Genomic DNA, 17,835 nt, shown 5'->3' on the forward strand with positions numbered 1-17,835 from the left:
TCTTGGTTAAAGCCTCAGAGTGAGGGAACATGGATTTTAAGTGCTCCCATGATCCAAAGAGAAGAGTCAGGCACCTCACTATGAGATTCACTAACACAGGCACAGTGAAGTGGCACAGTGACTGTCACAACGTCTGTCTGAGGGAGAACTAGAAATGCAAGAGGGACTGGTTGGAGAAGGAATCTATTTGCAACGGAGCCCTGTACTGTGTTATGATGGTTCTTCCTACCTTAGCCAGGTGAAAGGCCCCTAGAGAATAGTTCACAAAAAATGGGGCTGTCTGAAGGAAGAGAGATGGCATCTCATTTCCTGGCTGGATGCTTACTGAGCTGCAGCTATAATGCTACTAGAGGAGAGTGGGAAGGGACCATAGGGCAATTTTAAATGAGAGTTCAAGAGTTAAGTGAAGATGGAGGCAGTGGGAGGTCAGCTGGAGCAGCTTGCAGTGGCAGGTCGGGGAGGACAGTGGTTGGAGCATCTGCATATCTAGAGCTCTTCCCTGGCAAGTGGACTGCATGCACCCGAAAAGGCCCCTGCTTGCTGGAGCAAGGGAACTCCAGGGATGTACTGATTATGGTAGCTGAGAGGTGTTGTAAAAGGCCAGACAGGGAGCATCACCTCCGTCAGGAATTGGTGGAGTGAGGAGGTTGCCATGAGGACTCCAAAGAATTGATAAAGGTCTCTAATGAAAGGGCAAGGCAGCATCTGGACATCCTCTGGGGAACTACAGAGGACACTGGCAACCTCTGATCCCTTCTTGGACTTCTTTAATCTTCCACCCTGTTCCAAACCAGAAGGAGCTAGGTGGAGGGGGTGAAGGGTGGGGTGGTTATGATAGGAAAGAAAGAAACCAGGAGAACAAAAGAATGAGCCCATCCTTTCCTTCTTTTCCATGATTGGTTCTGAGTCAGGCAACAGCTGGGCGCTGAAGGAGCTTTGAAGTGGGTGAAAAATAGAAGTCTGTACTGTTGTAATGGTCCAGAGTTAATGAAAAGCTGTCGTTCCTGCCTAAGATATTGTTCAAGGACCAGGAAAGGAGATTTGACAGAGCATGCTTGAAGGCAGTTGTGAAAGAAGATTGAAGCTGTTTCCTGAGTGTACCTTCCAAGTTCAGCATGTTCAAAATGATATACATGCAATATAAGATTGAAAAATGCTTCCACATTGTTTACGTATATGAGTGCTGCAGTATAAGAGGGAATGCTCCTGCTGGACCAGAAATCATGAGGAATCCCCAAAAGATAAAAGCAGATGGGTTCAGAGTGAAGGAGAAAATTCACATCCCCTAAAATAGAACTAATGCAAAAGATTGGAGTTGCTTTGAGGTTCCTCCAAGCCTAGAAGCAGGAGGGAATCTGTGAGTAACTGTTGAGGGGTATGAACGGAGTACCTGGTGGAAGCACATAGGTGGTGTGGCCCTCCTGTCCTCCGGCACTTGTGCCAAGCAGTGGGTAGCAGAGATGTCAGGACCTGCCTCCTGTTCTGTTGGGTTCTTCCCACTCTTAGTAGCAACTTCTCTCCACCTTGATGCCTTGATGCCCACAGTCTCTTTGTCCTCTTCCCATCAGAAAGTCTTCTGTCTGTGGCACTCTTCATAGGCATTTTTGAAATTTGTTCTCAAAAATATGTATTTCAGTTTCTGGAATTTCCAGCACCAAGCCAGAAATGGTGGTCATAACCTCGAAGTCATACCACCCTCAGGCCAGCGTGGCTGTTACTGGACCAGTCCTTTGCAGGGTGTTTTAAGGTCTTACTCTTGTGCTGTCTGCTGCATTCCCCTGGCCCTTCTCTCTGCACTCATCCTCAGGAATCATGAAATGTAGGTTGGTTCTGCCTCTGTGATTCTGAAAAATCTGGCAGACTTAATAAGACTTCTTTGCACTGGGAGGAGTCATTCTTCTGCTGATGCTGACTTTTTAATTATTTATGGTGAAATTAGAGCACATCAACTCCCAGGCAGGTCTCTTCTCTACAAAAATGTATTCTGTGGATGTAAACTCTGGGAAAACTCCATGTAGGCTAATTTCGGTTTAACACCTATGAATATTTTATTAATTCATAATGGTCCTCCAGGAGCCATTACTATTAAGTTCATATATATAGTCCCAAACCTCCCAAGATGTAATTGTCCATATTTTTGTTCTGGGTAACAAAGATAGATAGATAGATAGATAGATAGATAGATAGATAGATAGATAGATAGAGATATATAGATATCTATATAGATATCTATATATATATAGTGGGTCACTTCTCATAAGTTTTATTAAAGGATTGCTCTTCACCTCTTTTTCACTCTCCCATAGCTGCCTTTTCTTTCTTTTGTACTCAGTCATAAGGCAGAGAAAAGAGCACCAAATTGTGATGATGATGATGATGATGATGATGATGATGATGATAATAATAATAATAATACCATATAAACATGGTACTACCTGGAACTATAAATTACCAATGGATGAGCCACTCTCAACTCAAATCTTTTTGTTTTTCAGAAGGCATATTATCCTATCAGGTATGAAAATAAGCATTGGAACATTTATGGGATTTGGTCTTTTCCCCCTAGAAGTATAGTGAAGCAGACTTTATAGCTAATTTAGGAAAAGAGAAAGAACTTTTGCTGGAATATGACCTGAGGGACAGAGTAGTACCCTAAGTCCTGCACACTAAAGCAGAAGCCTCAGTTCATTGGACCTGCATCTCCTGGACCATGGGCCAGTTCTTGGCCTGGAGATGGAAGAGGAAGTAAAAGGGCATCCAAAAGACCTCACTGAATCTATAGCCTAAGAAAATGTTGGAGAAAGGTCAGAGCAGCACAGGAGTTGCCTCAGGGGAGATGGTTTAGTCACTGAAAAGTGAACCTGAATCCTTCAAGTCATGAATTCACCCAAGGACTTCATGAAATGGATAGACAACGTTCTTCAAAATCTAGAGCAATGGTTTGTTTGCATAATAATTCATTGTCTTATTATGATACTCTGGACACTGTTTTGACACTGGGGATGTGGAGGGAGAAAAAACCCAGGAAGAATATATAAGAGGCAGAGTATCATATGCACAAGTTCCTACCCCTGCTCTAGGTAAACCCACATGGTGGCATTCTTGGATGCTGCTACTTTCTCATTTGGGGGAAAAGGGCACATTGGAGGTAACTCAAGCCTCAGAGCAGGCATCAAAATGCCAAGTCAGTCAATGGCCCCCAGTCCTCTCCTTTCCATACCCCTTCTCCATTTCTCCTTATCCCTCCAGATTAAAGAGAAAAAACAAAAGAACTTTGGGTGGCAAGGGGGAACTGATTCAGGCACCATGTTCTGTCTTCTTGTCATTCTGCTCTAGAGTAAGTAAGCATTCACATGGCTCAGCTTCCATCTTTTGTCTGTCTTTCCAGTACATGATTAACATCCCACCATACCAGATTTAAAATTAAAGAGGTAATTTGTACAAAATATTCTATTACAAAGCGCTAATGAATGCTGGGAGACTCCAAACCAGTATTACCCCTGGGGACATTTCAGAACAATTCGCCCTCGGGCGCCTGGGTGGCTCAGTTGGTTAAGCATCCAATCCTTGATCTTAGCTCAGGTCTTGATTTCAGGGTCATAGGTTCAGACCTTGTGTGGGGCTCTGTGCTGAGCATGAAGCCTACTTAAAAAAAAGAAAAGAAAAGAAAAGAAAAGAAAAGAAAAGAAAAGAAAAGAAAAGAAAAGAAAAGAAAAGAAAAGAAAAGAAAAGAAAAGAAAAGAAAAGAAGAACAACTCATCCCTGAAGTCATCCAAGAGGAGGAAGTCTGAGTGGAATTTCACCACAGTGCAGAGGTTCCCCAGAAACCCACTTCAGTTAAGAACCTTCTTGGGATCCCTCAGCTCATACATTACCTGTGAATCAAGGCCCACTCAGTGGACCAACTCTGCTCTTACTGACCATAAAAAAAAATAGCTCCCATGATAACATTCTTGGGATCAGGGGCTGCTGCTGAAGTGAACATTTATGTGAACACTGGTGGTTTGGAAGACTTTCCAGAACTCCTGGAAGGAGGGTGCAAGTCTTTTTTTTTTTTTTTTTTAATCTCAGACCTTGACAGCATCTGGCCCAACCTTAGTGGGGTAAGGAGGTGTTGATCTTGAAGTGTCTTTTGACTGCTTGTTGCTCTCAGTCTACAAGTAACACGCTTTACCCTATGCTCAACCTTGAGCATAGCTAACACACTTTACCCTGTGCCTATGCGCTCAACGTTGCCTGAGTCTTTGGACCTTCCTTTGCCCCTATTAAGAGAGAAGCACAGAGTTCAGCATCAGGCCACATTTCTTGTTGGTCGAGCCCAATCTGGAGTCTGACTGACTTCTTGTGACTGGTCTTGTTTCTGATTCATCTCTGACCTTCCTGAGCCACCTCTACTATAACCCAAGATTATTTAATGTATGATAAGAGTTTGGGACCTCATCCCAGTAAAGGATGTCTCTATACTTGCAGGTGCTCAGCCACAAGCCTGAACATCACCCTTAACTCCTCTTTTCTCTTACATCCAACAGCTGATCTTTTGGAAAATCCTGAAGACTCAGACTTTAAAATATGTCCAGCATCTAACTGCTGATTTCCAACTCTAACTCCTACCACCACTGCTGCAAATCACCATCTTCTCTCAGCTAGATAAATGAATGGCCTCCTCACTGGTCTCCCTGCTTCTCCCCTGTCTCAATAGTCCATTCTCCATACTGCAGCCAGACAGTGAGACTAAAATGTCTATTCAGGTCATGTTGTATCTCTGTTCAAAATGCCCCAAGGTCTCTCATCTCACGCACGAAGCCAGAATCTTACACTGGCCACCAGCCTTTTGTGATTTGGCTCCCTTTACGTCTCTCACTTCTCCTGCCATGCACCCCCCATGCACTCTGCTCCAGCCATGCTAGTTTCTGTGCTGTTCTTAAAATATGCCAAGCATCCTTCTTCCTCAGGTCCTTTGCATTTACTGTGTTCACATGGCAAGGGCTTGGCCTGTGTCCTTTTATACTCTATTCCTGGTACCCAGAATAATACCTGCATATAGTGGCTGTTCAGTGCATATTGTTGAATGAATGAATGAATCATGCATAACCAGATGTGGAACCATTGCTAGGGAGGACATTCAACCAACAGGAGAGTAGGTGGTCTGCTTTTGGGGACACTAAAATGACATTGTTTAGTTCTGGGAAGGATACACTCAGTGCCTGCTGTGAGCATAGCACTGAGAAAGACGAAACAAGATATAGGCCCTGACCCTTTCCCTCAATTTGACCATTGAGCAACTGCTGAGTCTAACATTGTGTGAGTTGCTGGGGCTCACGGACAGTTAGGACAAACCATAACTTCCCCCAACGAGCCTATCAGGAGGTTTGTCCTAACTCAGGAGTTCAGAGGTGCAAATAAATAATTATAATACAGGGTTCTGAGTGCTTCCTTAGAGGAAATATAAAGTAGGGCCAATAAAGAATTCCAACAATTGGCAGGAGAGCCCCAATGCTTCCACTGGAGCTGATTTTAAGCTGGCTTTTAAGTAAACATATGCCAGAGAAGCTTATTATTTCATAGGATGATGAATAACTTTAAAGACAAAACAGCAGTTACAAGGCACTGTGCCACTCATGCTGGAGCTAGCTTGTTCGGTTCATGAGAGGTGATTGTTAAATTTTCAGGAATTTCAAGAGAGTTGGCTGACATTACATTGGCAGCTTGAACTCAGCCATGGTGGGCATATTACAGCACAGAAACCATATGTATATATGATTTCTATATATATCTGGTCTCTCTCTCCCTCTATATATAAGATCTTCCCTTCCCCAAGAGAGGTGGTTGCTAAACACCCAGGAACATACCAGCAGGCACAGGGCAGACATGATCCTAGGTTTCATATGATGGGATGGCCGTAGCAGCTGTCACAGTCAAGGACTGTGGTGATGGTAAATGAGCTAGGCCTTCACAGAGGATGAGATTTGGATGTGCCAAAGTGAATGTACTGGGTGAAATAATGTCCCCGCCCCATTCATTTCCACATGGAACCTCAGAATTTAACTTTATTTTGGAAATAGGGTGTTTGCAGATGTAGTTAGTTCAGTTACAGTGAGGTCATACTGAATTCAGGTGTGCCTGAAATCCAGTGACTGGTTTCTTTACAAGAGATAGGAGGGGAGATTTGGGTATGGAGAGAAAAGACCTGGGAAGAAGGCATGTGAGGAGAGACACAGAAGTGGTGCAGATACTACTTAAGGAGTGCCAAAGATTGCTGTAAACCACTGGAAAGTAGGAAGAGGCAAGGAAAGAGTCTTCCCTACAGGATTCAGAGGGAGCATGGCCCTACTGACACCTTGATTTTGGACTCCTAGTTCCAGGACTGTGAGACAATAAATGCCTGTTGTCTTAAGCCACTAATGTTATGGTAATTTGTTACCATATTAGGAACCAGGTTACCATATTGGGAAACTAATACAGAACTACATGAACAAAGAGAATGAGGTGGGATGTGCACGAGATATCTGAAGGAGAGGAAAAGTAAGAACTGTTGTCATTCATTTATTGAGGGTTTTATATGCTTCCTCCATTCCTACGGTCAGCATCATTTCTGTTAATCCTTAAAATAATCCTATGAGGTAGGGTTCATTATCCTCATTTTGAAGATAAGAACATCAAAATTCAGAGAAGTCAAGTTATTGCACAAGAGTACACAGCAATTAATAACAGAACTTAGACTTAAAAAGCAAGCTTGTCTGGGGCACCTGAATGGTTCAGCCAGTTAAGCAACCAACTCTTGATTTCAGCTCAGGTCATGATCTCACAGTTGTGATATGGAGCCCCGTGTTGGGCTCTGTGTTCGGCATGGAGCCTGCTTAAGATTCTCTCTTTCTGCCTCTCTCTCTGCCCCTCTCACCCTCTCATGCTTGCTCTCTCTCTCAAAAACAAAACAAAACAAAACAAACCCCAAAAAACAAGCTTGTCGAGCTTTTAATGCTCACCTTCATGTTCTCTCCCAAGTGGGCAAGAACCATCTCAACAATCATAAATGATGAAGACAGTGATAAGATATTAAAATCCTCATTATCTACATCAAGGAAGCAGGGCAAGGAGATTTTAGGATCCAAGTAGAGTTCAACACCTTTTGCACTGCAAAAAGTATTGATCTGGTACAAAGACCCAGATGTCATTTTTAAAATGGAATTTTAAATACAGACATGCTAAGAAAAATGCTATAAGAGAACTGAGACCCTTTATGTGGAAGGAAACCACCATCACAGTCAGAAGAGATCCAAGTAGCTGACATTTACATTGGTTAGAATCTTTTCTCCCCCCAAATCGTGCCTTTTATCTGGCATCATGGTTTGAACTGAAAGAAATAAAGATCTAGCTACTAGAAAAACAGTCAATAGTCACATAACATTCTACACATTTGTACACTTTAGACAAGCTTTGGTTTAAAAATAAAAATAAATCCAGGGGTACCTGGGTGGCTCAGTCAGTTAAGTGTCAGACTCTTGGTTTTGGCTCAGGTCATGATTTCACAGTTTGTGGGTTTGAGCCCAATGTCAGGCTCTGTGCTGACAGCGCAGAGACTGCTTGGGATTCTCTCTCTCCCTCTCTTTCTGCCCTTCCCCCACTCTCTCTCTCTCTCTCTCTCTCTCTCTCTCAAAAATAAATAAATGAACTTAAAAATAATTCCACCAGCGTTCTAAGGGAAGATCACATTGAACAATTGCAGTTATATTACCAATGAGTCCCCCTCTCCCCACTCAAGTAGATTCATGTAAAAATGTTTCTAGGTTATATAATACTAGGATTGTGTTTGAACTTGTATATTGATAAAGATAGTCAACCAGTTATCTAATAAAAGGGAACTTACTAACATAAGAGCAATAGTTGAATGGTGGAAAATATAATGGGTTCTATACATTGCCTTGTTTACAAAAACACAGCCTTCATATGAGATATAATATTCTCATATGATTATTCAATTTATTAAAAGTCTAAGATTAAAAATGTCATTTTGCCTACTTGGTTTTTGAAAATTATTATTGCTTCTAAATTGTGGTTGGTTAGGATCTCTTATTGATTTATATTTAATGTTTATTTATTTATTTTGAGAGAGAGAGAGAGAGAGTTTGCAAGTTGGGAGAGGGGCACCTGGGTGGCTGGGTTAAGCATAAGACTCTTGATTTCACCTCAGGTCATGATCTCACAGTTGTGAGATTAAGAACCACATCAGGCACTGTGCTGACAGCAAAGAGCTTGCTTGATTAGGATCTTTTAATCTGTGACTTTAATTGTTGAGAGCTGAAGTCAGCCTAGCAACTGGAATTGATTTCCGTTAGGTCCATACTTAGTAAAAGGCTATGCCTGTATTTCACTGACTCTGCATTCTAGCCTTTGGGAAAATACTGTCCTCAGTCTTTTGAGGTGTGACTGCGAGTGCAGGGTGCACCTACCCCAGGAACACTAGGCCCCACTGAAGCATTCAGTGCAGAGATCCCAAACTGGCAGAGCCTGGGCCTCAGTGGATGGTTTGACTTATACCAGTTGGTTGTTTTAAATATTTGAATTTGAATACTTTTATTTTCATTATTTTCTTTTAATGTTTATTTATTTTTGAGAGGGAGAGCGACAGAATGAGAGTTGGGGGAAGGGCAGGAAGAAAGGGAGACAGAATCCAAAGCAGGCTCCAGGCTCTGAGCTGGCAGCACAGAGCCTGACGCGGGGCTCTAACTCGCAAACCGTGAGATCATGACCTGAGCCAAAGTCAGACGCTTAACCACTTACCTGACTGAGCCACCCAGGCTTCCCTGAATTTGAATACTTTTAATTGAGGCTTGCACTCTCCTGTTTGGCCACTCCCAGTCTCCACCACTTCTGGTTTAATTCTTAGCCCAGTTCCCACAGTTTATCATCTTTGTGTCCCTTGGAAGCATTTGCTTCTGTGATCCTTGGAAAGAATGCCTTGTACTATTTTTCCCACACTTGCAGAAAGTTTTCCATTCTCTTGATTGCGCTTCTAACCCCCATGGGAGATATATTAGTTCTTCACATCCCAGGATGAAATCATTCAATCAGATTGCTTCCCTCCTGAAGCCTAACACCAACCCAGAGAGAATTGAAGTTTTGCTGGTGGGGAGTGTGTATCTTTGAAGCTTAAATGATATAGGAGAAAGGGCAGGTTTAGTGGGATAGGGTGGAAAGGGGCTTTGGGAAGTCAGAGGGTACAAGAGGTAGTACCCACTGAGGAGCTGCTAAGTAATGTTTCCATGAGGGAATTCCTTCCCAGCGTTTCTTAGACAATTTATATAGTTTCCAAATAGAAATTGGGAAAACAGGAGAAGGTATTACAATTCTCCTGTATGAATTAAAGCTTAACAATGAGCAGAGAGATATGACTGGTCTAAAGGGATCCACTGAAAGACCAGGAGCCACCAGAGCCCAGGAGTTGAAGGTTAATGTAAACATTTTTGGAGAATGTCACAGAGAAGTCACAGTTTGATGGGTCTGCCTGTGTGTAGCTGTTACTGTATTATAAGTGTGTGTTCCTGGTCCTATCTGCTAACTGAGAGACACTCTTGCAAACAAAATAAATATCAATACCTTTATACTTATTATGGTATACTTTATACATATCCTAAGAAATAACAACTTTTGAAAGCAAAGTAAGCCCATAAATTAGTGATTTTGAATTGTGATTTTTGGGCGATGATGTCTATATTGCTGGATTACACTCAAATGTTAGATTATTTAAGAACTACTCAATTATGTTCACTGGCATTTTATAATGTTTGGATATTTGCTAGGGGCTACAATTTTTTTTACATATATAAGCTGTGTATTTCTCATTTATTAAAAATATTTTAATAAATAGGAGTACCTGGCTGGCTAAGTCAGTAGAGCATGTGACTCTTGACCTTGGGGTCATGAGATCAAACCCCACGTTGGGCATAGAGTTTACTTTAATATATATATATATATATATATATATATATATATATATATATTTTTTTTTTTTTTAAATCCATAATAATGAGTAAGGAATTTTGGGTTTTTTACTTCCAAGTCCCCAAGATTCATATGTTTTTGAGAATTTAGAAACACTACAATGTTGAGGATTTTAAACGGTGGAGAGAGTCTGTTTTGAAATTCTGCCCAGGGCCAATCTTACTCCCAGAGGAAAAATAATGGTCTCCAAGAGGTAGAGGTTCGCAGGGAAGCAAAGTTATTTGGTAAATGTCACAGGCTAAAGAAGCCACAGGGATTTGCTGTTGTTTGTCTTATCCCCCATGTTCTCAATTTCACCTAGAAACATCATTTCACTTTTGTCTTGGCTGACAAGTCCACTTATATGCCTAAGGAGGCTTAAATGAATGTGGCAACCTGAGGTGCAGTTTGGTAGTTTGGTCCAGAATCCGAGGTCTTTTAACTATTTAGCTATAGGTAAAGCACTCAACCACATAGCATCAGCCGTTTCCCTTGTCCCAACTGCTTGTTTTCCGGCCAAGATCAGTTCAGGTTGAACCAGATGTGATCAAACCATGTCAAGTTATCAGCACTGATTGCTCTTTTGAGAAGAAGTTATTCTGTATCACCCTGTTATAGACAATGGTGTCTGTACCAGATGAACCTCTGATTCTGGAGACTGGCAAGCAAAGAGAGGGCATGGATGAAATTCATCAGGCACAAGCTTAACTTCTCATTTCAGTCCAACTCAAAATGGAAGCCTTTTTTGACTTTTACTAGCAGAAATCAAAGTTGTCCTTTGAAGCCAGGACAAAGCCAGTAAAGAGCTCATGCCTCTTATACTTTAAGGAGTGTGATCAGTAATGGTCGACCTCTGTTCCACTCACATTTTTGTATGTGGCCAGAGGAGGGGAGAATTAAAATTCTCATTCTGATGTAACGGATAAGCTCTGAGCTGCTAGTTAGATATACAGGTAGGTGTAGAAGTAAAAGATGTACGTCACATAGATGTAGATGTTGTATATGTTCAAGTAGGTGATGTTGATGTAGATATTGCAGATGCTGTGATGTGATGTAGCTGTCAGTGACACAGATGTAAATGCAGATGTAGCTGATGTCAATATAAATATAGATGTACATAGAGTAGATGTCAATATAGATGTAGATGCGATTGGCATAGCTGTAAACATGGATGTAGTTGATGTGGATAATGTGGATTAGGGTTTCTCAACCTCAGCACTATTGTCATTTGGGGCTGAATAATTCTTTATTTTCAGGGACTGTCTTGTGCATCATAGGATGATTAGCAGCATCTCTGGCCTCTACTCACTAGATTCCAGGGGCACGCCTTTCCCGCCCAGAGTTGTGACAATCAAAAATGTTTCTGGATGTTGCCAAATGTCCCCTGGGTACAAAGCGGCTCTGGTTGAGAACCACCAATTTAGACAATGTAGATGTAAATCAAGGTAGACATTGATGTGGATGTGAGCATAGATGTAGATGATGTAGACGATGAACAAGAAAGTGTAGCTGTAGGTAATATAGACACAAACATAGATGTTGGTAAAGAATATGTAAATACAGACAGAGGAGATGATGTAAGAGGAGATATAAATGCTATTGGTCTAAACATAGGTGTGGATGACATATTTGATATAGCTAATGTTGATGGTCTAAATGTAAATTTTATGATCCGGGCAGAAAAAATGCTGGTGTTGATGATGCAGATGACATAGATTAGGTATAATGAAGAGTTTAGGTATATGAGATACATATCTAGATAGATCAATATAAAAAGAATGTTCCCAACATGAATTTAAAATTTTGAAGATGGGAATCATATCTATATATTCATATCTCCCTGAGTAATTTGGAGGTACTCATTAACGATCTGTTGATTGTTTCATTAGTTCTAACCCTTAGGAGCCAATGAAGTTATCTCTTATATTCAAGTATATTTTCAATTGTGAAAACAGACTGTCTTCAGGAAAGTTTGTGGTTATTTAAATCTCCAAGTTATAAATAAAACTACGTGGGTAGACACTTAAATACTCAAAACATATCCTGCATATATTTTCCTAACATTTTGTTGTGAAAAATTTCAAACATACAGACTTGATAAAAATTTACAAATAAGACCTTTATACCCACTGCTTAGACTTTACCATTAACATTTACTATACCATTAACATTTACTTTACTATACATATAACATTTACCATACATTTGCTCTACTATGTCTTGTGTCTTGTGTCTGTCCATCTATCCATCCATCATTCCATCTTATTTGTTGATGCATTTCAAAGCAAATCCTACATGTTTTTCACTGATTCTCTAGAAGACTAAATTTCCCCCAAATACCACTTTTGACTTCCTATAATTATATACTGTCACCTAGCCTAGGATGCTCATAGGTCACTGGGATGTTTTGCAGAATATCTCTTTGTAGGATTTAGGAGATCATCATGACATTTATTAAAAACTTGAAGCAAAAGTTCAAACAAAGATAAGCCCAGAGTTTATTAAGGAGAGACATTGAGAACAGGCAGGCTGTGGCATTTCTCCCACTTCAGACCACACAGAAGCAGCATCCTGTCAGGAATGGTTTAAGTGTGATGTTGCCTGAAGGCAGAGAAACTGCCTCGTGATCTTTTAAGGTCCTTTCGATAGAGCCAGCTGATTCTGAGATCTCTCATTCTCTACTAAAGACTGATACTCAGATTGAAAAAAGAAAAAAAATGACGAAAACCAGAAAGCCGTTACTTCAAGATATAGGTAGCTTCATTAGTACAAGATCACATGACAAGTCTCAGATGGTCTTACAACTCATTCAGTAAACCACAGTAGGATGTTCATACACCAGACAACAAGTGAGTAAATGTTTCTGCTTTCCTGACGTCTTTGCCTTTCTCACAGACATTTCCAAGTTGCCAGCTCACAGCTGGCTGAACCACAGTTGAAGCAAGTGCTATTCATAGTCCTGAGGAACCTGACCTCTTTCCCTAGAAACAAGCAACATATATTCTTTAGAATCACAGTTCTTTTTTTAAAATTTTGTTAAAAAAAGTTTTTATTTATTTTTGAAGGAGAGAGAGACCGAGCGTGAGCAGGGAGGAGCAGAGAGAGAGGGAGACACAGAATTTGAAGCAGGCTCCAGGCTCTGAGCTGTCAGCACAGAGCCCGATGCGGGGCTCAAACTCACAAACTGTGAGATCATGACCTGAGCCGAAGTCGGACGCTTAGCCGACTGAGCCACCCAGACGCCCCTAGAATCACAGTTCTTTATACACCCCAAACTCATTATGTTTAGCAAATTGTAAATCTCTCCAAAACATCAAAGCTGACGATAACCTACATAAAGTACATTGGCTGTGGACTGCCGTGATTCCAAGTATCCAAGAAGATGTTCACTGAATGGAAGGGTCAGTCTGTGAAGTTTGTTCAGTGGTTGCAGGACCATGGTCAGTGTGAGCTGCTAACACGTTACCAGGCAGGGTTAAAGAGGACTAGATGCAGAATGACCCTGTGACATGTGTGGAGAGCTACCAAATAGCAAATGGTGAAATAAGTAATCTGTACCAATTAGAAATTTGGTTGGGGGTGGCAGAGGAAGTGCATCCCCTGTTTGATTCTGGGGGAGTTTACTTTGGGCTTTGAATGGGTGGGGAACAGAAAGTTTGCCCACAAGTCTGGAGGATGAGAGAACACAGAGTAGCAGATGCTGTAGATGCCCTGGCCCTATCTCTTTGGGCTTTGACATTGCATGTATACCAGCCTGACTTCCAACGGGCAGCATCTGCCCTCTTTACCAGAGGGCTCTGTTAGGTGGCCAGGGTCTGCTCTGCCCATACACACAGCAGGCCAGACATGCTGGAGATTTAATGCCTTCCTGGTTGCTGCCTTTTACCAAAGACTGATGGGAACTGGTGCTTACAGACACCCACACTCTCTCTCTCTTCTGGTGCAGGATAACTGAGGCTTGCATTCTGCCCTGGCCCCGAGTTCTGCGGTAGGATTGAGTTCCAGTTGTGCACAGTAGCAACTTGCTTGATAATGTACCACCTATTGGCTTGCTTTTCTCCCATCTCAGTTCCCCACTCCCCCACTCAAATAAACTACTTGCACTTGAATTTGTGCCCCAGAATCTGTTTCTGAGGGGATCTAAAACTAAGCCACATAGGCAGTGGACAAATGCTCTGAAGGTCCCTCTGGCTCATTATTTTCCATCTTGTAATCCGTCAAGGCAATCAGAAAGCAGAGAAGATAGGGCCTGCCAAACACTCTTACCTCAGCCCAGAAAACTCAAGGGCATCTTTTCCTAGTAACAAAGAAATCCTGTGCCTTTGGGAACAGCTGTCACAGTGTCAGCTCTGGCTTCATATTACTTAACCACACACCACTGCTTCCCATTATGGAATTTGAAAGCTGTTAGAAATACTGAGGGAACAGAGGCAGAATCCTGGCTGTTGCCTGAACAAATCTCCTATGTCCCAGTTCATCTTTGCCCCAGTCTGATACATAGCAGCATGGGATACTTTCAAGTGCAAGTCCAGTCACTAATGGAACTCGGAGAAGTTTTAATGCCCCTAGAAGCCACTGTGATTACATTGAGCATCTGAGTGAAAGTTGAGTGGACAGATTGGTCTTTGGCTTCCCCCCCCCCCCAGAGATTAGGTCAAGAGACAATCACTGAAACACCAAGGCACAGAAGAACTGTTAACCTACCTCTTCAGTGAGGTTAAAGCCTTTACAAACTCGGTGCTTAGAAAAGTGCTGTTTCTCTGACAATGTAATCCATTTTGGAGGGTAGGAAATCTCTCCATATTTTGTTGAAATAAAATAACTACTGTTGTCTATGTCTATATACTAACAGAAGTCCACATGGGGAGATGGGTGGGCCATTTGCTGTTTTCAGGGAATGCTTAGCATCCTAATTCCTTTCCTCTATGATGTGGCAAATGGCGAGAAGCAGGATTCACCCCCTACTATACAAGGGAGCCACACCTGATGGCCCTTTCCCTGATCCCTGACTGCTAGAGGACAGTCACATGATCCAGCCTCAGCAAATCAGATGTTCCGACCCAAGGCTTAATTTAGACTCGGGCACAGTGCAGAATTTAGTGCAGCAGTGGCACCTAGGCTCCTGGCCACAGCTGCAGTCGTGTCCAACAGCCAGAGTGGCAGCAGGGCCAGACTTAGGAACATTCCATCCAGTCTGTCCCTGAAGTATGACCTCAGCTGTGTTCCTGCTGCCCATCCTCCCTCAGATGCTGCCCGTTTTCAAAACCTGATTATCCAGACTTCTGGTCAATTCTGTTTGCCACCCATTAGCCAACCTTCTACTAAAGGCAGCTAGAGTCCACTTTTGTTGTGTGCAATCCAGAACTCTGACTGCACAGAAAGTGATATCTCCTAGTATACAGAGTCACCCCTGGAGGTCAGAGACCTGGGCTCTTGTCCAGGGGGCATTTAGGTATCTAGACAAAGCGGTCTTTATCTCCTTCCCTGCAAAGGGCTTGACTACATGATTGCTGAGTTTCCTTTGCTGTTCAAAGTCTATGATTTTTTTAAAAATTTTTTAATGTTTATTTTTGAGAGAGAAAGACAGAGTGTGAGCAGGGGAGGGGCATAGAGAGAGGGAGACAGAATCTGTAGTGGGCTTCAGGCTCTGAGCTGTCAGCACAGAGCCTCATGTGGGGCTCAAACTCATAACTGTGAGATCATGACCCAAGCCAGTCAGACACTTAACTGACTAAGCCACCCAGGCACCCCTCAAAGTCTATGATTCTAAGTGAAGTGTTGACCAGCAAAGAACCAAAGCTACTTGAGTTTCTGCATCCTTAGCGATAGGGAAAGTGTGTCTGGAAAAAGATGTCACTCTGAAACCACAGATAGATCTGGTCCAAATCAAATAATCAAAGAGTATCTCAAGCCACTCTCCTGTATGCACAGGTCCCCAGAGAGGTGAATGTATCTGGTAAACACTGCTTTGGGCATGTCAAGGCAAAGAAAACCCATGGTTCACTTAACACTGTTCACAAGCGTCTCCCACTGGGGACAAAGAAAATCAGAGGGAAGACAGAGTGATTGACACTTTTGTGTATGCAGTAATCTAAATAATTTTGTAGCAATGAAAACAAGTCTGGGGCGTGGGTCAGGAAAACTTTTGCATTTAATGATAAACCAATTTATTTGGATGGTAGTTCCAAATAGTTTTTATGAGAGAGGGAGGCTAGTGTAGATTGAAAGAGGTTTAAGAGATACAAATGCGGGGTACCTGGGTGGCTCAGTTGGTTAAACGTCTGATTCTTGATTTCAGCTCATGATTTCATGATTCATGGGATCCTTTTTCTCTCCCTCTCTCTCTGCCCCTCCCCCCTTCTCAAAAGGAATAAACTTTAAAAAATTAAATTATAAAAAAAAGATACAAATGCAATCGTAGATCCTTGTTTTAACCCAGATTCAAATGCTGTAAGAAGGCATTTTTGAGAAAGTTGGGAAACATGAACATGGACTGAATATTAATGGTCATGTGATGCTTTGTTTTGTTTTGTTGAGTCCTTATCCATTAGTGACAGATGTTCAATTCACAGGTGAAATAAAAGAATGCCCTGGATTTGCTTTAAAATACTGTAGCGTAGGGGCACCTGGGTGGTTCAGTCAGTTGCATGGCTGATTCTTGATTTCGGCTTAGGTCATGGTCTCCGGGTCATAGGATGGAGCTGTGCATTGAGCTAAGCATGGAGACTGCTTGGGATTCTTTCTCTCTTTCCCTCTGCCCCTCTCCCCCACTTGTGCACACTCTCTCTCTCCTTAAAATAAAAATTAAAAGCAAAAACACTCTAGTGTAGTACTACTCAAGTTGTGGTCTGTGGATCAATGCCAGTTTGCAAATTGTGTGCTATTGGTCCGTGATAAGTGCAGACATTGACACTATGTATTTAGAAACTGTTACGATGCTTTGTGTTGTCATAGCCATCCAAGCAGTGATTAGTGTCTCATTGGCCTGGGAAGAGCCCGGTCTGGGTATTGTTGAACTTGCATGGTGAGCTGCGTGTGCATGAGTACAAGCTGTGTGCTTGAGTGGTCCATGAGAGACTGGAAATTAAGCAAAAAGTCCTTCGCCATTGATAGCTTCTGCAATGCTTTAGCACACACACAAAAAGCAGGTGGAGGAGATTGATGAAAAAGAATGGCAGAAAGCTAATGGCTGTTGAAGCTAGGTGATGGGCACATAGCACAATTCTCTCTACTTTTGTGAAAGTTTGAAAATCTATATCATTTGGTTTAATAAAAAGTTTTTAAAAATCTAGCCAAGGGAGATATTTTAAATATGTACATTTTCAATACATCTCATACTTATATCTAAGCGTATATAGTACCTATACAATATGTATGTGTTTCAAATAAAATAATGCAGACATGACCCACAGAATACATAGTCTGCATAGGGATTATATGTAATGATTCAGGTCAAACTTTATTTTACAGAAGTCGTGGGTAAACAAACAAAGCAATTTGCTAGATCATGAGCTTGGTGAGCTTTTATTATATAATAAATTCTGATTATATAATAAACTCCTTGAAGCCAAGGTTCCTGTGAGATACCACTCTGTGTCTCCACAGGATTCAACACAGGGTAAATGTTGAGTAAATGGTGCTTAATAAATACTGGCTGATAGGCTAAACTCAGGAAATAAATTGCTATGAAAAACAGTTTAACTCTCCATGCAGTCATACCATACAGCTCAATCATTTGAAAATCAGTTTCCCGAATCCACCCTTGTGGAGATTTGTCACAGAATGTTTGAGCCTGAGAGGGACTTGGAGCTTTGCTAATGTCCTCATTTTGCAGATGGAAATGAGGCCTGGAGGAGT

At 41.8% G+C, this 17,835-nt stretch overlaps 1 protein-coding gene across 1 annotated transcript in view; it reads right to left on the reverse strand.

Annotated features, from left to right (window-relative positions):
• CHGB (chromogranin B) overlaps window positions 1–14,702 on the reverse strand; it is a 32,063-nt gene extending 17,361 nt beyond the window's left edge. Inside the window, exon 1 of the mRNA XM_086701734.1 lies at window positions 14,683–14,702. The gene's annotated coding sequence lies outside the window, so the exon portion shown is untranslated. The remainder of the gene's footprint in view (window positions 1–14,682) is intronic.
• Between the last annotated feature and the right edge of the window lie 3,133 nt (window positions 14,703–17,835).

The sequence above is a fragment of the Puma concolor genome, chromosome A3 (genome assembly GCF_028749965.1).
Source record: "Puma concolor isolate L17-30 chromosome A3, mPumCon1.1.hap2, whole genome shotgun sequence".
NCBI lineage: Eukaryota > Metazoa > Chordata > Mammalia > Carnivora > Felidae > Puma > Puma concolor.